This window comes from Lithobates pipiens, unplaced genomic scaffold (assembly GCF_037356315.1).
Source record: "Lithobates pipiens isolate NorthernLeopardFrog02 unplaced genomic scaffold, aLitPip1_a1.2 Scaffold_19, whole genome shotgun sequence".
NCBI classification, from domain to species: domain Eukaryota; kingdom Metazoa; phylum Chordata; class Amphibia; order Anura; family Ranidae; genus Lithobates; species Lithobates pipiens.
The window spans coordinates 362676477-362702655 of record NW_027507764.1 but is presented as its reverse complement, the minus strand read 5'-3'; the positions used below and the strand labels follow the sequence as shown (position 1 = coordinate 362702655).

The 26179-nt window shown below is 43.9% G+C and overlaps 1 protein-coding gene across 1 annotated transcript in view; it reads right to left on the bottom strand.

Moving 5' to 3' along the window:
• The window catches only part of RNF144B (ring finger protein 144B), a 100146-nt gene extending 98595 nt beyond the window's left edge, over positions 1–1551 (bottom strand). The window contains exon 1 of the mRNA XM_077492259.1: positions 1270–1551. The gene's annotated coding sequence lies outside the window, so the exon portion shown is untranslated. The remainder of the gene's footprint in view (positions 1–1269) is intronic.
• Positions 1552–26179: the final 24628 nt, after the last annotated feature.

Genomic DNA, 26179 nt, shown 5'->3' with positions numbered 1-26179 from the left:
TACATATATTTACTACATTAGATAGATAACAATAGATATACTAAGATGGATAGATAGAGAGATAGATAGGTAGATTTATTAAGATGGAAATATAGGTAGAAGCTTGATGGATACATATATTTACTAAGATAGATAGATTGATTTATTTACTAATATAGATACAAAGAAAGATTAACTTACTAAGATGAATAGAGATAAATAGAGAGATAGATAGATTTACTAAGTTAAATAGATCAGAGACTTACTAAGGATTGATATATTTACATATATAGATATAGTTAGATAGGTAGATTTACTGAGATAGAAATATAGGTAGATTTACTAAGCTAGATGGATTCATATATTTACTAAGATAGATGAATTTACTGATATAGATACATTCATTGATTTATTAACTAATATAGATACATAGCAGGATAGACAAATAGATTCCCTAGATATATAGAGAGATAGATTTATTAAGATGGATAGATGGAGAGAGAAAGGTAGATTTACTAAGACAGAAATATAAGTAGAGTTACTACGCTAGATGGATACATATATTTACTAAAATAGATAGATAACGATAGATATACTAAGATGGATAGAGAGATAGATAGGTAGATTTATTAAGATGGAAATATAGGTAGAAGCTAGATAGATAAATATATTTACTAAGATAAATAAATTGATACATGTACTAATATAGATTGATTTATTTACTAATATAGATAGAAAATAAGAAAGATTGATTTACTAAGATGGATAGAGAGATAGATTTACTGATGTAGATAGATGGATTGATTTACTAATATACTGTAGATACATAGCAGGACAGACAGATTTACTAAGATATATACATAAATAAATTTACTAAGATAGATAAAGAAAGATGGATAGAGTTACTAAGATTGATCGATAAATTGATTGATTTACTAATACAGATACATAGCAGGACAGACTGGTGGATTTACTAAGATATATATATAGGCGATGTCCTGATCTATAGATGTAGAGAGCTGTGATCAGAGTTAGGTATGTAGTAGTGAGTGAGGGGGTCATACACTTTGTATACAGTATGGTGATGTGGTATACATCCAGTAGGTGATGGGTACACATAGTAGGTTAGACATCACACACAGTACACACAGTAGTAGATGATCCCATCAGACATAGGGAGGGTAGTAGTAGTAGCGTGTAGTGTGTGACAGCTGTGCGGACAGACACATGTGGAAGGGAAGAAGGGAGAAGGAAGGGAAGGAGGAAGGGAGGCAGTGAGGGACAGCTTACCTTGGAGGAGCGCTCCGTACGGTGTGTTCCTATAGAGCTCCTGTCTGGTAGACAGACATTGTAGTCCCCGGTCTCCACCTTCCCGTGAGCTCTCCTCTCCTCTCCGCTCCTGTGTGTAGCAATGATAATCTCCTCCTCCCTCTATACACAGCGAGGTGCCATTATGTGGAGAGCACGTCACAGCGTGTGTGTAGAGAGCAGAGGATGGCAGAGTACAGAAGAGTACAGGAAGCCTGCACACTGCACTTCCTACTTCCCATCTGGGCTTCCTCGGCCAGTGCAGGTGATTACATCAACTCAGCTGACATGGAGCAATCCACCAATCTACAGGGGGGATAGAATATGGAGCTGTGTGCATGCTAACCAATCAGCTCCTGGCTTCAGATTGTTCAGGTAAGCTTTGAAAATGAAAGCTAGAAGCTGATTGGTTGCCACGTGCTCCAGACTAATAACTTCATCTCATATGGATTATGGTGTCTGTATGAATATCATGATAGTATTTACTATATGCAATCCTCCTTTTATTTTACATATTTTTATTTACAGTATCCATCACATATAACTGCAAACCAAGCTGATATCATTGGTTGGGTCAAGTTTTATATCAATCACTTGCAACCAGGGGCGTAACTAGAAATCACAGGGCCCCATAGCAAAATGTTGTATGGGCCCCCCCCCCCCCCACCAAAAAAAATGAACTAATGCCATTAAACAACAGACTACCACACCCATGTGGCACAGTACCCAGGCAACGGCTTATATTAATTTTGAACAACAAAGTATGCAGTATACTCTATGCAGCCCCTGAAGGGAACACATTGCTGACCTCCAGGCCTTTTAACCAATTTCTGTTCTGTTATATAAAATGAAATAGTTCAACTCACCATAATGCAAAATCAGTGGGATCCCTGAGCGTGTCACTTGCCATCATCGCCTGCCACCAAATGCCGATTGTAACTTGTCAAACGTTGCGGAATGTCACCTACCACATGTTGCGGATTGTCACTTGCCAAGTCACCTGCCACACATTATGGATTGTCACTTGCCACGTCCTGGATTGTCACTTGCCACACATTATGGATTGTCACTTGCCACGTCCTGGATTGTCACTTGCCACACATTATGGATTGTCACATGCCACGTCCTGGATTGTCACTTGCCACGTCACTTGCCACACATTATGGATTGTAACTTGCCACGTCCTGGATTGTCACTTGCCACACATTAAGGATTGTCACTTGTCACATCACCTGCTACACATTGCAGATTGTCCACTTGCCACGTCGCCTGCCACCAGATGCAGATTGTCACTTGTCACACGTTGCAGAATGTCACCTGCCACATGTTGCGGATTGTCCACTTGCCAAGTCCCGGATTGTCACTTGCCACATTACCTGCCACACATTACGGATTGTCACTTGCCATGTCCTAGATTGTCACTTGCCACGTCTCGGGTTGTCACTTGCCACGTCACCTGCCACACATTACGGATTGTCACTTGCCACGTCACCTGCCACACATTACGGATTGTCACTTGTCACATCACGGATTTTCACTTGCCACGTCACCTGCCACATGTTACGGATTGTCACTTGCCACATCCAGGTTGTCACTTGCCACGTCACCTGCCACACATTACGGATTGTCACTTGCCACGTCCTAGATTGCCACACATTACAGATTGTCACTTACCACATCCTAGATTGTCACTTGCCACACATTATGGATTGTCACTTGCACGTCCCGGGTTGTCACTTGCCACGTCACCTGCCACACATTACGGATTGTCACGTCACGGATTTTCACTTGCCACGTCACCTGCCACATGTTACAGATTGTCACTTGCCACATCCAGGTTGTCACTTGCCACGTCACCTGCCACACATTACGGATTGTCACTTGCCACGTCCTAGATTGCCACACATTACAGATTGTCACTTACCACATCCTAGATTGTCACTTGCCACACATTATGGATTGTCACTTGCAAGTCCCGGGTTGTCACTTGCCACGTCACCTGCCACACATTACGGATTGTCACTTACCACATCCTAGATTGTCACTTGCCACACATTATGGATTGTCACTTGCAAGTCCCGGGTTGTCACTTGCCACGTCACCTGCCACACATTACGGATTGTCACTTGTCACGTCACGGATTTTCACTTGCCACGTCACCTGCCACATGTTACGGATTGTCACTTGCCACATCCAGGTTGTCACTTGCCATGTCACCTGCCACACGTTACGGATTGTCACTTGCCACGTCCCTGGTTGTCACTTGCCACGTTGCCTGCCACACATTATGGATTGTCATTTGCCACGTCATGGATTTTCACTTGCCACGTCACCTGCCACACGTTACGGATTGTCACTTACCACGTCCTGGGTTGTCACTTGCCACGTCGCCTGCCACACATTATGGATTGTCACTTGCTCTGCCACTTTCCTGCTGTGTCACAGAGTCAGCCAGCAGATTATCAGTCAGGCAGCAGAGAGATAATGTCATCTCTCTGCTTCCTGGCTGCCTGCACAGTGAGGGGGGAACTGAACTGCAGGGATGAGAGGGCGGCGAGAGGTGATGTCATCTCTATGCTCCCTCGCCCGTCAGCTCCCTGATTGGCCAGCCCGCTCACGCCCACTCTCTCACCAGCGGACCGGCCACTCTCATCTGCCTCCCACTATCACCCGCGGAGCCCCCCGCGGACCCGCGGACTGCCCGCTCTCACCCGCGGAGCCGCCCGCTCTCACCCGCGGAGCCGCCCGCGGTCCACCCGCGGAGCCGCGGACTACCCGCGGGCCGCCCGCGGACCGCCAGCTCTCACCCGCTGAGCCGCCCGCGGACTGCCCGCGGGCCACCCGCGGAGCCGCCCGCTATCTCCCGCGGAGCCATAGCGCCTGTCCTCACCGGGCCCCATTTGACTGCGGGCCCCATAGCGCCCGCATGTGCTGCTATGGCGGTAGTTCCGCCACTGCTTGCAACAGTTTTTATTCATACATTGGTAGATTTAAACCTCTAAAATGTGTTGCTGCTTGAAAAGTGTTATCTCCACTTAGGACCATACCACACTGGTCATCCTGTTGCTGCTTGAAAAATGTTACCCCCGCCTAGGACCATACTACACTATTGAGCATGTTGCTGCTTGAAAAATATTACCTCCACCTAGGACCATACCACACTAATGAGCCTGTTGCTGCTTGAAAAATATTACCTCCACCTAGGACCATACCACACTAATGATCCTCCTGTTACTGCTTTAAAAGTGTTATCTCCACTTAGGACCATACCACACTGGCCAGCTTGTTGTTGCTTGAAATGTGTTATCTTCATCTAGGACCATACCACTCTAGTGATCTTGTTGCTGCTTGAAAAGTGTTATCTCCACTTAGGACCATACCACAGTGGTCATCCTGTTTTTTTGTTTTTTTTTTAAAGCATGCAAAACACACTCAAAAACTTCACCCGGTGCATAAAAAATTTGCACACACATAAAGAGTGACACAAAAAAGTGCAGACGGGTACACAAGCCCTCTAAAATCAGAGGGCCTTGTCCTGAATCCACCGGGGCGTTAGGCTCCTGACAGGGACAAGGACACTTAAAACTTGGTCTTCCTGGCCAAAACCAGTCAGACCCCGTTCTTTGGAAGGTCTGCCGAGACAGACCCACCCAAATACTAGGTGAGGCTCCCCCGAAGGGAGACCCCAACCCTAAGGGAGAGGGCGAACTAAGCCAAAAGGCCATGTCCACCCCCTCCCCAGACTTTCAGGACAGGCCCTGGGACCTGTGACCCTACTCATCACAGCAAAAGTGCAAAGTGACAAAACAAGACGTGACAAACACACACTGAAAATAAATAAAAAGTGGGGAAGGGATAGTGGAGAGATGAGTGAAAAGGTGGTCATTGTGTGAAACAATGACCAGGCCCTCCGGCCAGGAATAAAATTCCTCTGGTCCTAGCCAAAAGGCCCGGCCCAAGAGGCAGGTGCTAAAAAAGCGTGTTATGGTGCAGTGACCTTGGTGGCCAAAATCAAAGTGACCCTCACTCACAGTGATTCTTAGGCACCCCTGGACTGCCACTACAGGGGCACATACTCCATAGGCTTTCAAGACCGCCCTGACCCACGGTCCGGACCACAGCAGCCCCAACCCTAGACAGGAAGGCATGAAGATCAGGAAGCTTGGTGAGAGCCCTTTACCATCAGGCTCCACCGTCGCTCCCATCACTCCTTCCTAATTACATTCGGGAAGTACTAACCGCTCCCCCCCCCCCCACACACATAGGGAGCAGCCGGTATTCCCTCCCGAAAAACTGTCCAGGGCTAGAACTACCCCAATCCAGGCCAGAAGGCCAGGTACTCAACCCTCAGCATCAGACCAGTAGCAGCACCCATCCTCACCAGGAGCATACTTCCAGACGGCTCAGACACGACCATGCATCGGCTGTCATCCTGTTACTTCTGACAAGTATGAGTATAGGCTTGGTCTGAACTTGGAGCCTGGAAGGAAGCTGTCAATCCTGCTCACTGCTGTCCAGTCTGTAACCAGGGCATCCCCCACCCTACAAAGGGAAGAGGGACATCAGTAACCTAATATGACCACAGGCCACATTGTCAATCATTTCAATGCGTTGCCCTAAGAGCAAAAACACATAAAGAAGCACATGGCCCTTTTTAAAAACAGCCCAGCACCAAAACAAAGGGGGTCTTTGTTACTATGCATTTTGATATACACCTTAGCAAGGTGCGTGGGGAAGCATTTAGAATAATGGCAACACCACAAGCCTGCAAAAGGGATGCGCATTAAATGAGCCCTCAGGTGGTTTATGACATAAGGTTTTAGTATGCACCACATTTTAGCACATTATGACACTCACTGCCCGCCCCTGTGCGTTTCTCTCTCTGTGAATGGAGATAAAAGATACATTGTATCTTTGTCTTTCCTTGCAGACAGGGAAAAAAAGTGTGTAAAAAAAAAAATATATATATATATATATATATATGTACCTAGATCAAGGTTTCATCTAGGTCAGTGCCACGATTAGTGTTTGGGCCAAGTAAGGGTCAAAGGTAAGAGTCAGTATATTCTAGGAATATTATTTTTTTAATTAGCATCAGTGTCAGTGTGGTTTAGGTAGAACAATCACTATTGCTTCAGGGCTGTACTACGGGTACAAACAACAACTATTATTATTATTTTTTTATTTATTTTTTTGTGGTTGAACTGGATGGACTTGTGTCTTTTTTCAACCTGACTAAGTATGTAACTATGTAACAACTGACATACACATATGTGGTATCACTGTGATAGTCAGGAGCCAGGGGCTGACTGACCATTTGGGCACTCAGTCACTTGTACACTGCCACTAAGGAACCCCATCAGGGTTGCCAGCCTCAATAAAACCAGGGACAGTATGTAAAAATCTGTGTTTTTAAAAAAAATCCCAAGATTCTAGCTGCCCGGCCTCTCCAGTGCCTTTTCAGTATGTGTATGTGTATTCTGTGTGTGTATATTGTGTGTCTTTGTATGTATACTGTATGTGTGTGTGTATATATTGTGTGGCCCCATAATCTCCTATTGCCCAGGGGCCCCATAATCTTCTCCTATTGCCCGGGTCAGGAGCAGAATTTCTTTGTGGTAGGTTATGGTAGTAGCAAGATATATACAGCAAAATTTAATATATATATATATATTTTTACTATTTTGGGACAGTTTTTATATGATAATAAAAAAAAATCAGGAAATAGCCATTTACTACCGAATAAAAGCCCAATTTGTCCTAAAAAAAAAAGAAGGTATAATCCTCCTGGATGCACAAAGTAGTTGTGACGATATGTATGGTTTTACTAAGTAAAAGGAACCCTGCAATGGGGTATGGGAGGGAATTGAGACTATACAATACCCAGGAAAAAATATAGAGAATGAAAGTAATGTAAAGATAAAAAAATAAAAAATGTATTTAATCAATATATAAAAACCTTAAAAGAGGAAAGACATTTTAACAACACCGTTAAAATAAAAAGTCACACAGTCATTTCAATACGATAAATACAAAGGGGTAAAATACAGCTGAACTGAGCAGACATAAAGACCCCAGTGCATTTAACAAATTGTCTTCTTCAGGGATGATGAGTTCCATTTGAGAGTGATTTAATGTATCAACTACAATAGCAGGTGTATTTATAGAAAGAAGGACCCGTGTGTCTGTGGCTTAATGGCGGTGCCATACAAGGTCCCTTGAATCCCAAAGATCAGCACAAGGGATAAAACGGCAGAAGAAGGAAAAAAACTCCTCCACATAGTAGGAGGAATCCAGGCTTCTATTCTGAAGTTTTTCCCAGTTCAAGACAAAATATTTTAGAGAGAGATAGACAGTGGCCACAGGCCATTGACCAGCATTTAGACCAGCAGATGTGAACCCTCCTGAAGACAACCATATGTCAAAATTGCAAAATTGTGCTTAGGCATTAAGATTTGTTTTACCCTTAGGCATGAAGGGGTTAACACTACCAAAACTAAAGCTTTACCAATTAATATACTTTCAGAGCTTTTTACTCTTCTCTATCAAACATACCCCTACCATTGGTGTTCCCAGTCCCTTAAAGTGATTGTAACGTTTTTTTTTCTTTTTGTTAAAATAACACTCATATGATACTTACCTCCTCTGTGCAAGGGCTTTGCACAGAGAGGCCCCGATCCTCCTTTTCTGGGGTGCCCCAGCGGCGCTCCTGTTCTCCTCCTCCTCATTGAGTGCCCCCACGGTAAGCCACATTCCATGGGGGCACTCGTGCAGACATGCTCCCATGTCCTGCTGCTGCGTCCATTGACACAGACAGTAGGACTCAGCCCAGCCCCTGGCTCCCGTGCCACTGGATTTGCATATGCATATGCATTAAGGTGAAAAACCTTGAGACGTTACAACTCCTTTGAGTACTTAGGAGTCCAATTAACTCATTCTTACTCAACTTTATAAATGGGCATTGCTAGGTGGGAAAAAGACCAGGGGCTTCAGCCCAAACTTCAAGCCCGGCATTTGGGGGTGGGGTAGGCTCACTTGCTGGCTGCTGCCTGGCTCACCAGTTCCCATCAATGCTGACCACTAAACTGACCTACCTGACACACACTGATCTACCTGACCATTGCACTATCTGACACAAACTGACCTACCTTACACGCACTGACCTACCTGACCCACACTAAACTAATTGACCCACACTGACCTTCCTGACCTACCTGACCATTACACTGACCTACCTGACCCACACTGACCTAATTGACCCACACTGACCTACCTGACCATTGCACTGAACTACCTGACCATTACACTGACCTACCTGACACACACTGACCTACCTGACCCACACTGACCTACCTGACCATTACACTGACCTATCTGACCTGTCTGACCCACACTGACCTACCTAAACCACACTGGCCTACCTGACACACACTGACCTACCTGACCCATACTGTCCTACCTGACCTATAACGACTTACTTGACACACTGCTGACCTACCTGACACACACTGACCTACCTGACCCACATTGATCTCCCTGACCCACACTGACCTACTTGACACACACTCACCTACCTGACCATTGCGCTGACCTACTTGACACACACTGACCTACCTGACACACACTGACCATTACACTCACCTACCTGACTTTTTCATGTCAGACTTCAGCTGACCTCCTGCTGCAGCTCAGCCTTACCTGTAGTGTGCAATGCGCCCATCCTATTCATGGCCAGTCAGAGACAGCAGGCAGCCAGAGCCAGGACAGGAGAGCCACCTGCCCATTTACGCAGAGCGAGCGCCGAACGGGGATCTCATAGTGCTCTGCGCAGTCGCATTGTAATTTCCCGCCGCCTGGGACGTGCAGCATCTATGATGGACATCACACGTCCCGCGGTTCCGGCATTGGACCAGTGTGACCCCATCATAGGTGCTGCAGGCTCCAGGAGGCGGGACTTGTTATGTCACTCGGCCGTGCTCGGAGTCGGATCGGTCCTCTCTGGCTACCACTGAGTGGCTGCTCAGGCTCTGGGCTTGTAATAGAATTATGAATGCCCAAGACTCTGGGCTTTTTGGGGGCCCACTCAGGGTTCCAGTCCCCCTCCCGACGCCATTGACTTTATACTCTGTCATATGCCCACTGTTGTTTCAGGGAATTTCTCACTCCCTTGAATGAATGAAATACTTGTATAACGCACAATGCGAACTGAATAGCCTCTAGCGCTGTGGCGAGCTTCGATCATCTGCTAAAAGAGGAAGGTCTTGAGTTTTTTCCTAAAAGTCAGGTGATTTTCTTCCAGACGAATGTTGATTGGTAGAGCATTCCATACCCGAGTTATTCCCTTCACCACTTATCCTGTTTACATAAAGAAGAAAGAAATTTTGGAACTTTATATGAGGCCAAGACATGGAACGTCAAGTGTCTCTATCCCTATTAGCATTTTGCATAAAGAGAGAATTTGAGACTTTGTGTGAAGCAAACGGCCGAATTGGACAACATGAACAAGGAGTGTTTGGCGGGTGTAAAATAGTAGATAGCTTAAATGCATAGTGTCACGTCATGTACATAATAACATAGCATGAACCAATTACATATTTGTATGGTTTATTACATATGAATAGCATAATAAAAGAATAACATGGTAACATGTGGGTACATGACTTTAACCACTTAAATATTAGGCACTTAAACACCTTCTTGGCCAAGTCAATTTTCAGCTTTCAGCGCTGTTGCAATTTGAATGAAAATTCCGTGGTCATGCTACACTGTACCCAAACAAAATACATTTTTGTCATTTTGTTCCCACAAATAGAACTTTCTTTTGGTGATATTTGATCACCTCTGTGGTTTGTATTTTTTGCACAGCAAATAAAAAAAGACCGAAGATTAAAAAAAAAAAAAAAAGTTATTCTTTGTTTCTGTTAATTTTTTTTGTAAATAAGTATGTTTTCTTCTTCAATGATGGGCACTGATATGGCTGCACTGATGGGCACTGATAAGGCGGCACTGATGGGCACCGATGAGGTGGCACTGATGAGGTGGCACTGACGGGCACTAATGATGGGCACTGATAGGTGGCATTGGTATGCGGCACTGATGGGCACTCATAGGCAGCACTGATGGGCACTCATAGGTGGCACTGATGGGTACTTATTGGTGGCACTGATAGGTGGCATGGATGGTCACTGATAGGTGGGCAGAGATGGGCACTGATAGGTGGCACTGATGACACTGATTGGTGGCACTGATTGGCACAGATTGGGCATAATTTGCTCATGTGGATGGTCATGGGGTACATACCTGGCCATCCATACGTTGCCTACTTCCCTGGTGGTCCTGGCAGCTCTCCTGGTGGTCTAGTGTGGGCATCTGAGGGGGGGGCTGCGCTGATAAATAATCAGCGCCGACCCCTCCTGTCAGGAGAGCCGATCGGCTTTCCTCTACTCACATCTGTCAGACACGAGTGAGGAATCAATGGGCACGCGGCGGATGTTATCCTGAAGGACATCATATGACGCCTAGTCAGGATACAGAACAACTTCCCGGGCGTCAATCTGCTATTGACTGGGTAGGAAGTGGTTAAAGAGGAAGTAAACTCTCCCTCTCTGATGCTTCTTTTCATTTAGTCCATTATAATAAGTAATTATCAAACTATAGCCACTGTAATCCAGCCCAAATCGCAAATTACTTACTGTTTAAAGAAACTTTAAAAAACTTGTTTTCAGGGGTAAGGCAGCACCATCTTAAGTAGGGTTTTCTGAGTCCACAGTAGAGTGTATTTCCGCCCTTACACTGAGCACTTCCTGTACTGTTAACCAAGCCTCTTTCTCAATCCAACATTTCTATGGCAACCCTGCTTCCCTGCTCATAGCTGACTTGTTTTATTTCATACTATTTACTTGTGCTGATTAACTGTTTGCTTGTGTCATTCTTATCAGCTTCAGATGATAAGACTGCAGTAATGCTGTCTGATGCCTTTTTTTTCCACTCCATGTGATGTCACATGGTCACATGGGGTGTAGGAGGAAGTTCTGTGTGATTATGCAGTCTCGTGGGATTTCAGTGTTGTGCCATAGGAAGTCCAGATAATAGGTAGACAAGCACACTGAGTGTGCCATAAATCATGGGAGATATGGGCATGCTCAGTGACATCATTCTAAAGAACAAAAAGGATTACAGCAATACTATGCAAGTAAGGAGATATCTACACGCAGTGTTCATTAGGGTTTTTAATGCTGATTCACATGGGACAAAGTTGTGGGGGAGAGTTTACAACTACTTTAACAACATGATAAAAGGAAACTGACAGACTCTAAAATCTAAGTTCACATTGTAACAGGTCCATGACAGCATGGTGAGGGCCAATAAAAACAACACAATAAAATTGATTGATATCACTCTTGGATTGTATAATCATAATCATAATGTAGGCATCTATATATCTCGACGCGTTTCATGATAGCTTCAAATCTTCAGGATCAGATGCAAAAATCTGTATCTATAAATATATTGTAAAATTAATTAATATAACTGCCCAAAAAGGGGTGGGGGTGGGAGTGGTAGATTGTTCATGTTCTCCAATTCAGCTGCTTGCTTCACACAAAGCCCCAAATTCTCTCTTTATGCAAAACACTTATCCTGTTTGCTTACTTGGTAGGGTGAATGTTCTTAAAATGTTGACCTTGCCTAAACTACTCTTTTTTTTTAAGCCCTACCTGTGGTTATTCCTATTTCTCAACGTAGGTCCCTCCAACTGGGTTTTCTCAAATGAATTTGGAATAACAGGTCTCATCATATTGCTAGCTCTGCACTGTTTTCCCTGAGGACGCGTGGGGGATTGGGAGCTCCTGATATTATAAAATATTATTATGCCACCCATCTGCATGCTATTATCTCCTGGTCTAGCCTGCAAGTCTCAAATCGATGGTCAGGGATTGAAAAGGACTCCATCTACCCTGTCCATACATGTTCTCTGGCATGGTCTCCAAGTCTTCACACTGATGCTATTTTGTGAATTGCTCCTATGTTATTTGCCTTGGCTATATGGTGGAAACCATAAAACCATTAAATAGGAAAAGTTATTTCACAAAGAAAGGAGTAAAGCCGCTGAGCTGTGATAACAGCGCCAACTCAGCAAAAGGGCTCCTCCCGAAGACACAACAATGTTTAAACAATGAATAATGCTATATACACAAGGATACACTATATTTGATTCCGAAGTCACCTCCTAGTAGATGTTTCAGTTAACTACACATGTGGCCACGCTGAGATAGACGTAATCTAGACAGCCTATGCTATTTTAATGGGAGAGTTAATCTTCTGCTTGTGTTTTTATATATATATATATATATATATATATATATATATACAGTGGGGACGGAGAGTATTTGTTCTCCCTTAAATTTTTCACTCTTTGTTATATTGCAGCCATTTGCTAAAATCATTTAAGTTCATTTTTGTTCATCATTAATGTACACACAGCACCCCATATTGACAGAAAAACACAGAATTGTTGACTTTTTTTCAGATTTATTAAAAAAGAAAAACTGAAATATCACATGGTCCTAAGTATTTAGACCCTTTGCTGTGACACTCATATATTTAACTCAGGTGCTGCCCATTTCTTCTGATCATCCTTGAGATGGTTCTACACCTTCATTTAAATCCAGCTGTGTTTGATTATACTGATTGGACTTGATTAGGAATGCCACACACCTTTCTATATAAGACCTTACAGCTCACAGTGCCTGTCAGAGCAAATGAAAATCATGAGGTCAAAGGAACTGCCTAAAGAGCTCAGAGACAGAATTGTGGCAAGGCACAGATCTGGCCAAGGTTACAAAAAAATTCTGCTGCAATTAAGGTTCTTAAGAGCACAATGTCCTCCATAATCCTTAAATGGAAGACGTTTGGGACGACCAGAACCCTTTCTATAGCTGGCCGTCTAGCCAAATTGAGCTATCGGGGGAGAAGAGCCTTGGTGAGAGAGGTAAAGAAGAACCCAAAGATCACTGTGGCTGTGCTCCAGAGATGCAGTCGGGAGATGGGAGAAAGTTGTAGAAAGTCAACATCACTGCAGCCCTCCACCAGTCAGAGCTTTATGGCAGAGTGGCCGACGGAAGCTTCTCCTCAGTGCAAGACACATGAAAGCCCGCATGGAGTTTGCTAAAAAAAACACCTGAAGGACTGCAAGATGGTGAGAAATAAGATTCTTTGGTCTGATGAGACCAAGATAGAACTTTTTGACCTTCTAAGCAGTATGTGTGGAGAAAACAAGGCACTGCTCATAACCTGTCCAATACAGTCCCAACAGTCAAGCATGGTGGTGGCAGCATCATGCTGTGGGGGTGTTTTTCAGCTGCAGGGACAGGATGACTGACAATCGAGGGAAAGATGAATGCGGCCAAGTACAGGAATATCTTGGATGAAAACCTTCTCCAGAGTGCTCAGGACCTCAGACTGGGCCGGAGGTTTACCTTCCAACAAGACAATGACCCTAAGCACACAGATAAAATAACAAAGGAGTGGCTTCACAACAACTCCGTGACTGTTATTGAATGGCCCAGCCAGAGCCCTGACTTAAACCCAATTAAGCATCTCTGGAGAGACCTAAAAATGTCTGTCCACCAACATTTACCATCCAACCTGACAGAACTGGAGAGGATCTGCAAGGGGGAATGGTAGAGGATCCCTAAATCCAGGTGTGAAAAAATTGTTGCACCTTTCACAAAAAGACTCATGGCTGTATTAGATCAAAAGGGTGCTTCTACTAAATACTGAGCAAAGCAAAATACTTGTGATAACGTGATATTTCAGTTTTTATTTTTTTTAATAAATCTGCAAAAATGTAAACAATTCTGTGTTTTTCTGTTAATATGGGGTGCTGTGTGTACAAGGACCACCTCACGCCGATGTACGTCGGCAGAATGGCATGGCTGGGCACAAGCACGTACAAGTAAGTTGCCCTTTAAGTGTCCAGCTGTGGGATCGGAGGACACTGGCGGCGATCGGGGTCCGCAGGTACCGCGGCCACGGAGCTCGCGACTCGGTCCTGAGCTCCGTGGCCGCGGTACCCGCGGACCCGTTTGCCACTGGTGTCCCGCGATCGAGTCACAGAGCTGAAGAACGAGGAGAAGTGTAAACAAACCTCTCCTCGTGCTTCCTACTGATGCTGTCACTGATCGTCTGTTCCCTGTTATAGGGAAAGTCGATAGTGACGCCAAGCCACGCCCCCCTACAGTTAAAAAAACACACACTTAACCTCTACACTGCCAACTAGTGGTTAACCCCTTCACTGTCAGTGCCATTTTTACAGTAATCAGTGCATTTTTAATTGCACTGATTACTATATTAATGCCAATGGTCCCAAAAATGTGTCCGCCATAATGTCGCAGTCACAATAAAAATCGCCGATCACCGCCATTACTAGTAAAAAGAAAATTATTTTTACCAAAAATATGTAGAAGAATACATATCGGCCTAAACTGAGGAAAAAAAATGTGTTTTTATATATTTTTGGGGGGTACTTATTATACCAAAATGTAAAAAAAAATAATGCATTTTTTTTTAAATTGTCTCCCTTTTTCGTTTATACTGCAAAAAATAAAAACCGCAGAGGTAATCAAATATCACCAAAAGAAAGCTCTATTTGTGGAAAAAAAGGACGTCAATTTTTTTTTGGAGCCACGTCGCACGACCGAGCAATTGTCAGTTAAAGCGATGCAGTGCCGAATCGCAAAAAGGGGCTCGGTCCTTTAGCTGGAAAATGGTCTGGGGCTTAAGTGGTTAATGGGGAAAAAATTAACTTAAATGATTTTAGCAAACGGCTGAAATATAACAAAGATTGAAAAATTTAAGGGGGTCTGAATAATTTCCGTCCCCACTGTGTGTGTATATATATATATATATATATATATATATACTCTGTTTCCCCGAAAATAAGACCCGGCGTGATTGTCGGTGATGGCTGCAATATAAGCCCTACCCTGAAAATAAGCCCTACCCTGAAAATAAGACCTACAAGGACTTTAACTAGGGCTTATTTGGGGGATAGGGCTTATATTGCAGCCATCACCAACAACCACGTTAGGTCTTATTTTCGGGGAAACATATATATATATATATATATATAGCACTGACATATTTTTGCATACTAATGTGTGTTTTCATGCTAATCACAAGTCTGTGGACGTTTCTTTGGTTTGGTATTAGGCGCCATCTAGTGGCCAAATGGGATACTGAACTTTGATGTTTATTGCTTTGAAGACAGCACAAGATATATACAGGAAGTGACTGTTGTTTTGTTTAGAAGGTTGACCCTTTTACCCAGGAGGCTTGATGACCTACTCATGGACACCCTCTCTGGCAGTGCATGCTGGGTAGGACATAAAAGTAACCCGAGCAGCCATTTTAGGTCTCTTGGGATCGCGTGGCCGGCCTGTGAGAATCTGCGCGGGGGGGCCTCCCGTGAGAAGGGGCCTACAGCCATCACAGGGCGCAACTTCTACAGCTTGCTTGTGTGAGTGACCTGACGGTGCAGGAGACACAGTGATCAGATTGGAGAAATCCAGAGACACTTGTTTGAGCATCGGAGGATCTGGTTCACCCAGCATAGCGGAACAGAGTGACGGAGCCAGTTGACAGAGGAGCAAGCTACAGTCACCGGACCGAAGCTACTATACGGAGTTCTGATCCATTTGGTGAGCGGGTCACAACCCACAGTTTGTTAACTTTCACACGCAGATAGACTCATACACAGGTCTCACTGGGATTTATAGTTCCACGAAAGGAGGAGCCGAGTAACTGACACTGAGCAGGTTTGAGGCCTATCTACTCTATAGTTACTGAAATCACACCAGGAGCACCTTTACCTCAACTTAACTTACTTTAATCTGTGGATTACAAAGAGTTACTTTAGCTAGTGAAGACAAGAAGATCAAAGACTGAGTACTTCAAGTGAGATCTCACGCATAGCTTTAAAAGAAGGGGGAGCTCCCAGGTATGAATATATATCTATTGTTTGCAATTGCTTATGTTGAAATTCATTAAACTGTCGTCCTATGTTGGGGTGACAGCACAATTACTGTAACCACCTTTTGAAATATATTCACAGTAAAATATATTTGGTTAAGTATCCAGTGTGTGGAGTGTTGTTGTTTTCTCCCAGCAGGTGGAGCCAGCGAACCCTGAGGTTACAATACAGGTATATTGCGTTACATTATATTGTACTGTATTGTGTTGCACCACAGCTGTGTCAAGGGGACTGAGTCAATTCAGGGGGGGTTAATTAGCAGAGTGCAGGCCCAAATCAAATTCCAGCAGCTCCTTCGGGGGTTATCGCTACACACATATATATATATATATATATATATATATGCTTTCTATAAAGGCAGTAGAGTCCCACATGGCAGGTCTGTTGTTCTTTCGCTAGCTAGTTGGAGCTTGTTAACTATAATCTGTTTGGTTACAGATGAAACAATATAATAAGTGGTGAAGGCCTAAGGCGTCTGAGTACAGTGTTCCAGCAATGCAGTAAAGTGTTCTTGGGTAGGGATGTGTGTGCACTGTGTTCTGTAATGGTGGTAGTGAATAGATAAAGATTGAGCAGCTTGCTCTCTCACCAACGACCCAAATCGACCTGCAGTCTTCTAGACAGGAACATGGATGGCAACACTCCAGCAATGGATCCTCTGTCTCTTCCTTCTGTAGTGACTTTCTCCACACATCCGCATCGATGGGTAGGTGCTGTAAAGGATGCTAGTGACAGGATGTCCGACAGCAGGTAGCAGGACTGGGCCTCGTGGTGGAAGTAGCATTCCAAGTGGTAGGCCGCGACCTCTCTCTCTGTCACACAAAAAGGTCCATCTTGCATCAGGCCCAGGAGGAAGAGACCGTGCTCGAGCTTCTAACCTGCTTTTATCATCCCTCCCAGCAACCTTCAGGACACTGCAAGGGTCCCTGGGATTTGTAGTCTGAAGCCTCGTACACACGATCAGATTTTTTGAAGGGAAATGACAGGCTGTTGGTGGAAAATCATCGGACAATTGTTGTCGGATTTTCAGCGGACAAATGTTGGATCGCAGGTTTTAAAATTTTCTGCGGACAAATGTCTTTTCGAGCGTGTGTACAGAAGTCCGTCTGACAAAAGTCCAAAGTACAAACCAAAAATGTTTTTTTGTGCGTTGCGCTGCTGGATTATATATGTCCAGGATGGGGGGAGGGGGGGAAAGGGGGGAGGTTTGTGGGGAAAAAAATGGAAAAAACGGAGGGGAGAGGAATGGGATGGGGAAATGGGGGTATCTGCTGTGGTTTTTGGTGTATAACAGATTTAGGGTTTCAAATCTGCTGATCCACAGAATTTTTGCAGTTCTTAGTGAATATGGCAGAAAATATGGCAGATGATAGTCAATAGGTAGCTGGCAGGTTTTGATACAGAATCATAGGTTATAGTCAATAGTCAATAGTTATAAGAATAGCCATAGGAAAAGGAGGATTTCTTAGCACAAGCAGGTAGGCAGCATGTTCAAGGGTAGAAGGCACCTTTAAAAGATATACAAACAGAAGAAAAACAGCGCCAACCTAAGTGCAGTATTTTAGATCACAGGTATTTATTTGAAAAGTAGTACACTCACTCTCTATCGGAATGTTTCAGGCACATCACGTTTTACGTGTAGGAAAAGCTTTTGGGGGACATCACAGGGCTCCCGGGGAGAAGCGGTTCCTCTTTCAGCTGTTTCTTTCGTCCGGTGGTGCCGGTGGTTCCCAGCGTCTCACGGTCAGGTGTCGCAAGCAAGGGGATTTTTGCAAAGAAAAATAAAATAAAATAAAAATAAAATTAAATTTATTTTTATTTTTATTTTTATATTTGTTCTTATTTTTATATTTATTTTTATTTTTATTTTATTTTATTTTTCTTTACAAAAATCCCCTTGCTTTTAATAATAAAAATTCCATCTTTTATCATTTTTTACTATTATTTTTATTTTTTACCCATATTATTTTTTACCCATATATTCATAAATAAAACTTTTTTATTTCACAAATATACCACTTCTAAAAAGGTTTTTCCACAATGACCAAGTCCTCTACATAGGTACACGCACAATGATATGTAGCCAGCATGCAACACATAGCCTACTAACACTAGGACCTGGCTGAAATAACCCCGCCCCACAGAGGGTGGCACCCAAACCTGATGGACCAATCAGAACCGCCTTCTCCCTATTTGACCACTTCCAATATGGTGGTCGATATGCCTGAGGAAGGAGCACGCATGCTCCGAACGCGTGCAACGAACGTCATCACAGCGCGACCCCGCGCGACCAACGAACGGACCTCCCTGACGCTGCGACACCGGGCCGTGAGACGCTGGGAACCACCGGCGCCACCGGACGAAAGAAACAGCTGAAAGAGGAACCGCTTCTCCCCGGGAGCCCTGTGATGTCCCCCAAAAGCTTTTCCTACACGTAAAACGTGATGTGCCTGAAACATTCCGATAGAGAGTGAGTGTACTATTTTTCAAATAAATACCTGTGATCTAAAATACTGCACTTAGGTTGGCGCTGTTTTTCTTCTGTTTGTACAAAGTACAAACACGCATGCTCGGAAGCAAGGATGAGCCGGAAGTGGTCGTTCTTGCAAACTAGCATTCGTAATGGAGAATTAATATTCGTGACGTGGCAAATTATGAAATCTTGAAATGCAGCGTACAATTCCCTTCTTCTTTACTGGGATAATAATGAAGCTGCTTTGCTGGTGATACTGATGGAGTTATTGCAAACGAATTTTCAAATCCTTTTTTTTCTAGTGATATCAAGAATAATATTATTATGCTTTTTTTTTTTGTTATTTGGGCAAGTTACCACAACACCATTATCCCGTAATTTTTAAGATCAAAGATACAACTATGTTGGTGTCCCTTGTCAATTTTACATTGTATTTTTTAAAATGTAACTGCCTACTCCCAAACTGTTTGAAGTAAAACACATAGCCAAGTGTTATTCTACACAATATTTTTATTGTGCATTAAAAAAAGAAAACAAATAAAATTAGACATGCTATCTGCCAATAGAACTTAACCAAAAAGTGCATTCTATGCATTCAAAAATTTAGAAAATATACCAAATCAAATAATTATTAAACCAAAAACATTATGTCAAAGTAAAAACTCCAAGGCCAATAATAAATAACACGTTATCTCCTCCGATTCTGCAACATGGTTGGTTGACGAACGGCCATTCAGAAACTAACTGAAAAGCGCAAAATGAAAAGTGCAAAATGAAAAGTGCGAATCAACACTCACCAAACTTTTACTAACACGCAATTAGCAGAAGGAGTCAAAAGGGTGGCTTTTGCTGAAAAACAAAATAGTATGTCACTCCATTTGTATTTGTTAGCCAACAATTCCTTGCGGTTTGTATGCAAGAAAAGTTTGGGCCAATGCCCTTCGGACAAAAGTCCACGGTTTTGTTGGCCAACAATCCGATCGTGTGTTCAAGGCTTTAGGGTACATGGATACATAGCAGCAGATTCAAAGAGGACTATACGCCCCATAACTCACTCCATTCGTGCACAGGTATGAGGTCACTTGCTGCACAATTAATCACGGGAACGAACAATCGTTAGAAAACTGGAAGGCATTAAGCTTTATGGTAACAGTCCACATCGCTATACATGTATAAAAATCAAATTTTCCGTTTATTAAATCACCAAAGTATCATCAAAGCACACCAATATAAAATCTTGTAGATGTGTTTCACACAGTACAATTGTGCTTAATCATTACAAAGCCTACTGAACACACTTATATAAGACCATCCCCAATAAACACAGATGTTCCACAAGTGGTAATCAGTGGCAAAGGAACACACTTAGGCTGGGTTCACACTGGTGCGGCAAACGCTCCGACAATGGGAGCTCATGTCGTATGATTTGTGAAAATCAATGTTTCCCTATGGGAGCCATCTTAACTGGTCTGACACAAGTCGGTCCGACTTTGAAAATGCTCCCTGTACTATTTTGGTCCGACTTTGATCCTACTTCAGCCCATTGACTATCATTTTAAATAAATAACTTATATAGGCATGGGGCGTGGTCACTGGGTTATGTCATCTGGTGACTCCACCCCTTATGACGTCACCGCCTGGGGCATGATGGGTGGTGATGTCATAAGGGGCGGGGTCACCAGATCTTTACCACATGACCGGCTGTGTCTAATCACAGTTGGTCACATGTATTCTGCTTGTGATAGCTGCTCACGCGCGTCCCTGGGGGCACGCAGTAATCAGGGAGGAGGCGTGTCCCTCGCACAGCCCATCCCGGATCAGGGCAAAGAGCCAATCACCTATTACCAGCTCATCAGAGTACCCGAGTACCTGTCACCTGCCCATCAGAGTACCCGTGTACCTGTCACCAGCCCACCAGTGTACCCAAGTACCTATCACTAGCCCAACAGAGTACCCTAGTATCTATCACCAGCCCATCACAGTACCCGAGTACCTATCACCAGCCCATCTGAGTACCCATCACCAGCCCATCAGAGTACCCGAGTACCTGTCACCAGCCCATCAGAGTACCTGTCACCAGCCCATCAGAGTACTTTTGTACCTATCACCAACCCATCAGAATACCTGTCACCAGCCCATCAGAGTACCCGAGTACCTATTACCAGCCCATCAGAGTACCTGAGTACCTATCACCAGCCCATCAGAGTACCCAAGTACCTATCTTCAGCTCATCAGAGTACCCCAAGTTCCTATCACCAGGATGTCAGAGTACCCGAATACGTGTCACCAGTTGGGGTGTTTTCTTTGAAAAATGGGGTCATTTTGTGGCTAATTTCATTGTCCTGGTTAGGGATGAGCTTCGAGTTCGAGTCGAACTCATGTTCGACTCATACATTGCCTGTTCGACTGTTCAGCGAACAGTGAACAATTTGGGCTGTTTGCAGCAAATTCGAAAAGCCGGAACACCCTATACAAGTCTATGGGAGAAATCTAAAGTGCTAATTTTAAAGGGTAATATGCAGGTTACTGTCCTAAAAAGTGTTTGGGGACCTGGGTCCTGCCCCAGGGGACATGGATCAATGCAAAAAAAAGTTTTAAAAACGGCAGTTTTTTCAGAAGCAGTGATTTTAATAATGAATAAAGTGAAACAATAAAAGTGTAATATTCCTTTAAATTTCGTAGCTGGGGGATATCTATAGTATGCCTGTGAAGGGGCGCATGTTTCTGGTGCTTAGAACTGTCCCTGCACAAAGTGTCATTTGTGCAGGAAAAAAAGTCTTTTAAAATCACTTGCGGCTAAATTGTCGGCTCCCCGTAATACAGAGAACACTCAATGAGTGTTCTCTGTATTAGCCAACAATTCATTCATTGATAAAAAAAAAAAAAAGCGTGGGGGTTCCCCTAAATTCAATTACCAGGCCCTTCAGGTCTGACATGGATATTAAGGGGAACCCCGTGTCAAATTAAAAAAAAAATTGACGTGGGGGTCCCCCTAAATATCCATACCAGACCCTTCAGGTCTGATATGGATATTAAGGGGAACTCCGCATCAAATTTTTAAAAAAAATTGACGTGGGGGTCCCCCTAAAAATCCATACCAGACCCTTTGTCCGAGCATGCAACCTGGCAGGCCGCAACTGACCCCGCCCCCTCTGACGCTGGTGAAGGGAGCCAGGGGTTCCCACCCTCCTAATATAAGAAACGTCAGCGCTGGGATCTCCGCAGTGTCTCCGCAGTGGAGAAGAAAACGCATGTATGGACAGCGCTGGACTGAGAGATCATCCGTCGCTGGATATGATCATCCATCGCTGGACCCCGGAGATTCGTCGCTGGATAGCAAGAGTGGATTAGCACCGCTGGAATCTTTTTTTTATTTTTTTTATTTTTAATAAAGGAATTTTTCAAAAGTGTGTTTGTCTTATTTAACCATTTTTACACTTTCTCTGTGAAATGGTAGGGGTACTTTTGTACCCCCTTACCATTTCAAACGGGGGGGGCGGGATCTGGGGGTCCCCTTGTTAAAGGGGGCTTCCAGATTCTAATAACCCCTCCGCCCGCAGACCCTCACAACCACCGGCCAGGGTTGTGAGGATGAGGCCCTTGTCCTCATCAACATGGGGACAAGGTGCTTTGAGGGGTCACAGACCCCCAAAGCATCCTCCCAATGTTGAGGGTATGTGGCCTGGTACAGTTCAGGGGGGAAGGGGGGCGCTCTCTCGTCCCCCCTCTTTTCCTGTGGCCTGTCAGGTTGCGTGCTCGGATAAAGGGTCTGGTATGGATTTTTAGGGAGACCCCCACGTCAATTTTTTTTAAAATTTGATGCGGGCTTACCTTAATATCCATATCAGACCTGAAGGGTCTGGTATGGATATTTAGGGGGACCCCCACGTCAATTTTTTTTTTATTTGACACGGGGTTCCCCTTAATATCCATGTCAGACCTGAAGGGCCTGGTAATTGAATTTAGGGGAACCCCCACGATTTTTTTTTTTTGATTTTTTTTATCAATGAATGAATTGTCGGCTAATACAGAGAACACTCATTGAATGTTCTCTGTATTACGGGGAGCCGACAATTAAGCCACAAGTGATTTTAAAATACTTTTTTTCCTGCACAAATGACACTTTGTGCAGGGACAGTTCTAAGCACCAGAAACATGCGCCCCTTCACAGGCATACTATAGATACCCCCCAGCTACGAAATTTAAAGGAATATTACACTTTTATTGTTTCACTTTAATCATTATTAAAATCACTGCTCCTGAAAAAACTGCAGTTTTTAAAACTTTTTTTTGCATTGATCCATGTCCCCTGGGGCAGGACCCAGGTCCCCAAACACTTTTTAGGACAGTAACTTGCATATTACCCTTTAAAATGAGCACTTTAGATTGTGAACGTTCGAGTCCCATAGACTTTAATAGGGTTCTAAAGTTCACACGAAGTTTAGGTCTGTTCGCAGGTTCTGGTGCGAACCGAACAGGGGGGTGTTCAGCTCATCCCTAGTCCTGGTGCTCCAGGGCCTTCAAAATTGTAATAGGTAGTCAGAAAACTAAATGTGTAATTTATGCTCCTGCAACGCCTGATGGTGCTCCCTGCATGTTGGACCACCCTATGTGGCTGGGCTGGTCATTTTTGCTATGTACATGCTATGTGTTAGAAAAATCAAATAAATTGACAACTTTGTGTAAAAAAAAGTTTTCATTTTCTTTCCACTTTTTCCAAAAACTTTTGGAAAAAAATAAACCATTCAAAAGACTCATAATGCCTCATAGATTATATGTTGGGGTGTTTTCTTTCCAAAATGGGGTCATTTTGTGGGTAATTCTACTGTCCTGGTGCTCCAGGGCCTTCAAAAATTTAATAGGTCATTAGGAAATTGTATGTGTACCGTATATACTCGAGTATAGGCCGACCCGAATATAAGCCGAGGCCCCCAATTTACCCCCAAAAAAACTGGCAAACGTATTGACTCGTGTATAAGCCGAGGGTGAGACATGCCTGTCCATCCCTGTGTGTGTGTCCGTCCATCCCTGTGTGTCCGTCCATCCCTGTGTGTCCGTCCATCCCTGTGTGTCCGTCCATCCATCCCTGTGTGTGTGTGTGTCCATCCATCCATCCATCCCTGTGTGTGTGTGTCTCCATCCATCCATCCATCCATCCCTGTGTGTGTGTGTCTCCATCCATCCATCCCTGTGTGTGTGTGTGTCCATCCATCCATCCCTGTGTGTGTGTGTCTCCATCCATCCATCCATCCATCCCTGTGTGTGTGTGTCTCCATCCATCCCTGTGTGTGTGTGTGTGTGTGTGTGTGTGTGTGTGTGTGTGTCCAGCCTACCTGTGTCCCGAGCCTTTGTCCCGAGAGCCTCCGTCCCGTGCCTTGCCTCCTTGCCTCCGTCCCGTGCCGTGCCTTGCATCCGTCCCGTGTCGTGCCTTGCCTTGGCTCCGTCCCGTCCCGTCCCGTCCCGTGCCGTGCCGTGCCTTGCCTTGCCTCCGTCCCGTGCCCTCTTCGTCGGCGGCCATTGTAAAATTCAAAAGCTGCGCCGCCGCCTTCGCCTGTGATAGGCGGAACACTGAATTTCCCAGCAGCCTGTGTTCCGCCTATCACAGACTTCGTATCATCCTCGTCCGTAGTACGAGGATGATACGATGTCCGTGATAGGCGGAACACAGGCTGCTGGGAAATTCAGTGTTCCGCCTATCACAGGCGAAGGCGGAGCCGGAGGCGCGGCTTTTGAATAGAATGGCCGCTGTCTGTCTGCTCGACACGCTGATCGAGCGGGCAGACAGCGATGACTCGAGTATAAGCCGAGGGGGGCACTTTCAGCCTCAAAAAAGAGGCTGAAAATCTCGGCTTATACTCGAGTATATACGGTAATCTATGCTCCTAGAACACCTGATGGTGCTCCCTGCATGTTGGGCCTCTCTATGTGGCCAGGTTGTGAAAAAGTCTCACACATATGGTATTGCCATATCCAGGACGAGTAGCAGAATGTATTTTGGGGTGTAAATTTTGCTATGTACATGCTGTGTGTTAGAGATATCTTGTAAATTGACTACCTTGTGTAAAAAAAAATAAGTTTCCATTTTCTTTCCACATTTTTCTAAGACTTTTGGAAAAAAAATTAACCGTTCAAAAGACTTATTAGAATATAATATAGAATATCATAGAATATACGTTGGGGTGTTTGCTTTCAAAAATTGGGTCATTTTTGGGTAATTCCATTGTCCCCGTGCTCCAGGGCCTTCAAAAGTGTGATAGGTCCTTAGCAAATTAGATGTGTAATTTATGCTACCAGAACGCTTGCATGTTGGACTTTTCTATGTGGCCAGGCTGTGAAAAAGTCTCCCACATGTGGTATTGCCATACTCAGGACGAGTATCAGAATGTCTTTTGGGGTGTAATTGGAAGTATGCAAACGCTGTATGTGAGACATAACTTGTTATTATGATAATTTTGTGTAAAAATAATAATAATAATTTCTTCACTTTCCAAAAATTGTGGGAAAAAATTGTGGGAAAAAATTAATTAAAAAAACTCTCCATGCCTCTTACTAAATACCTTGGATTTTCTACTTTCCAAAAAAGGGGTAATTTGGGGGGTTATTTGTATTTACAGACATTTTAGGGCCTCAAGAATTTAGATAGGCCATCAGTACACCAAGTGTGATCAATTTTCAATGATTTGCACCATAGCTTGTTGACTCTATAACTTTCACACAGACCAAATAATGTACACTTATTTGGGTTATTTTTACTAAAGATATGTAAGCAGTGTAAATTTTGGCCCAAATTTGCAAACAATTTTCATAGAAACTAAAAAAAAAGTGTCACAAAAAATAAAAAAACCCAGGGGTGATTAAATACCACCAAAAGAAAGCTAAATTTGTGTGAAAAAAAGTTATAAAAATTTTGTATGGGTACCGGGTTGCATGAGTAATTGCTATTCAAAGTGTGAGGACTCTGAGAATTGGTCTGGGCAGGAAAGGTGTATAAGTGCTCTGTATTGAAGTGGTTAAAAAAGAAAAAAAAGTGTCCGATGTCCATCCATCTTCAATCACGCCGTCCGACAGATCCCTAAAAAAAAAAAAAACTCTGCCTCGATTAGAGGCATCCCGCCGACTACTGTCTCTTGGCTGTAACAGCTGTTATATAGGAAGGGGAGGGGCCACCCTGTGACGTAACCAAGTAACCCCAACCCCTCTGATGGCACATGCGGGGTCATCCGGTTACAGTATCGTGTGGCCCCGCCTTGCCTATATAACAGCTATCACAGCAAAAAGACCTCCCATTGAGGCGGAGTATTCTTGTTTCTTTTTTTCTATTTTTCGGGAGCGTGATTGACGATGGATGTACATTGCGGGGAAACTTTTAAAAAATTTTAATAAAGGAG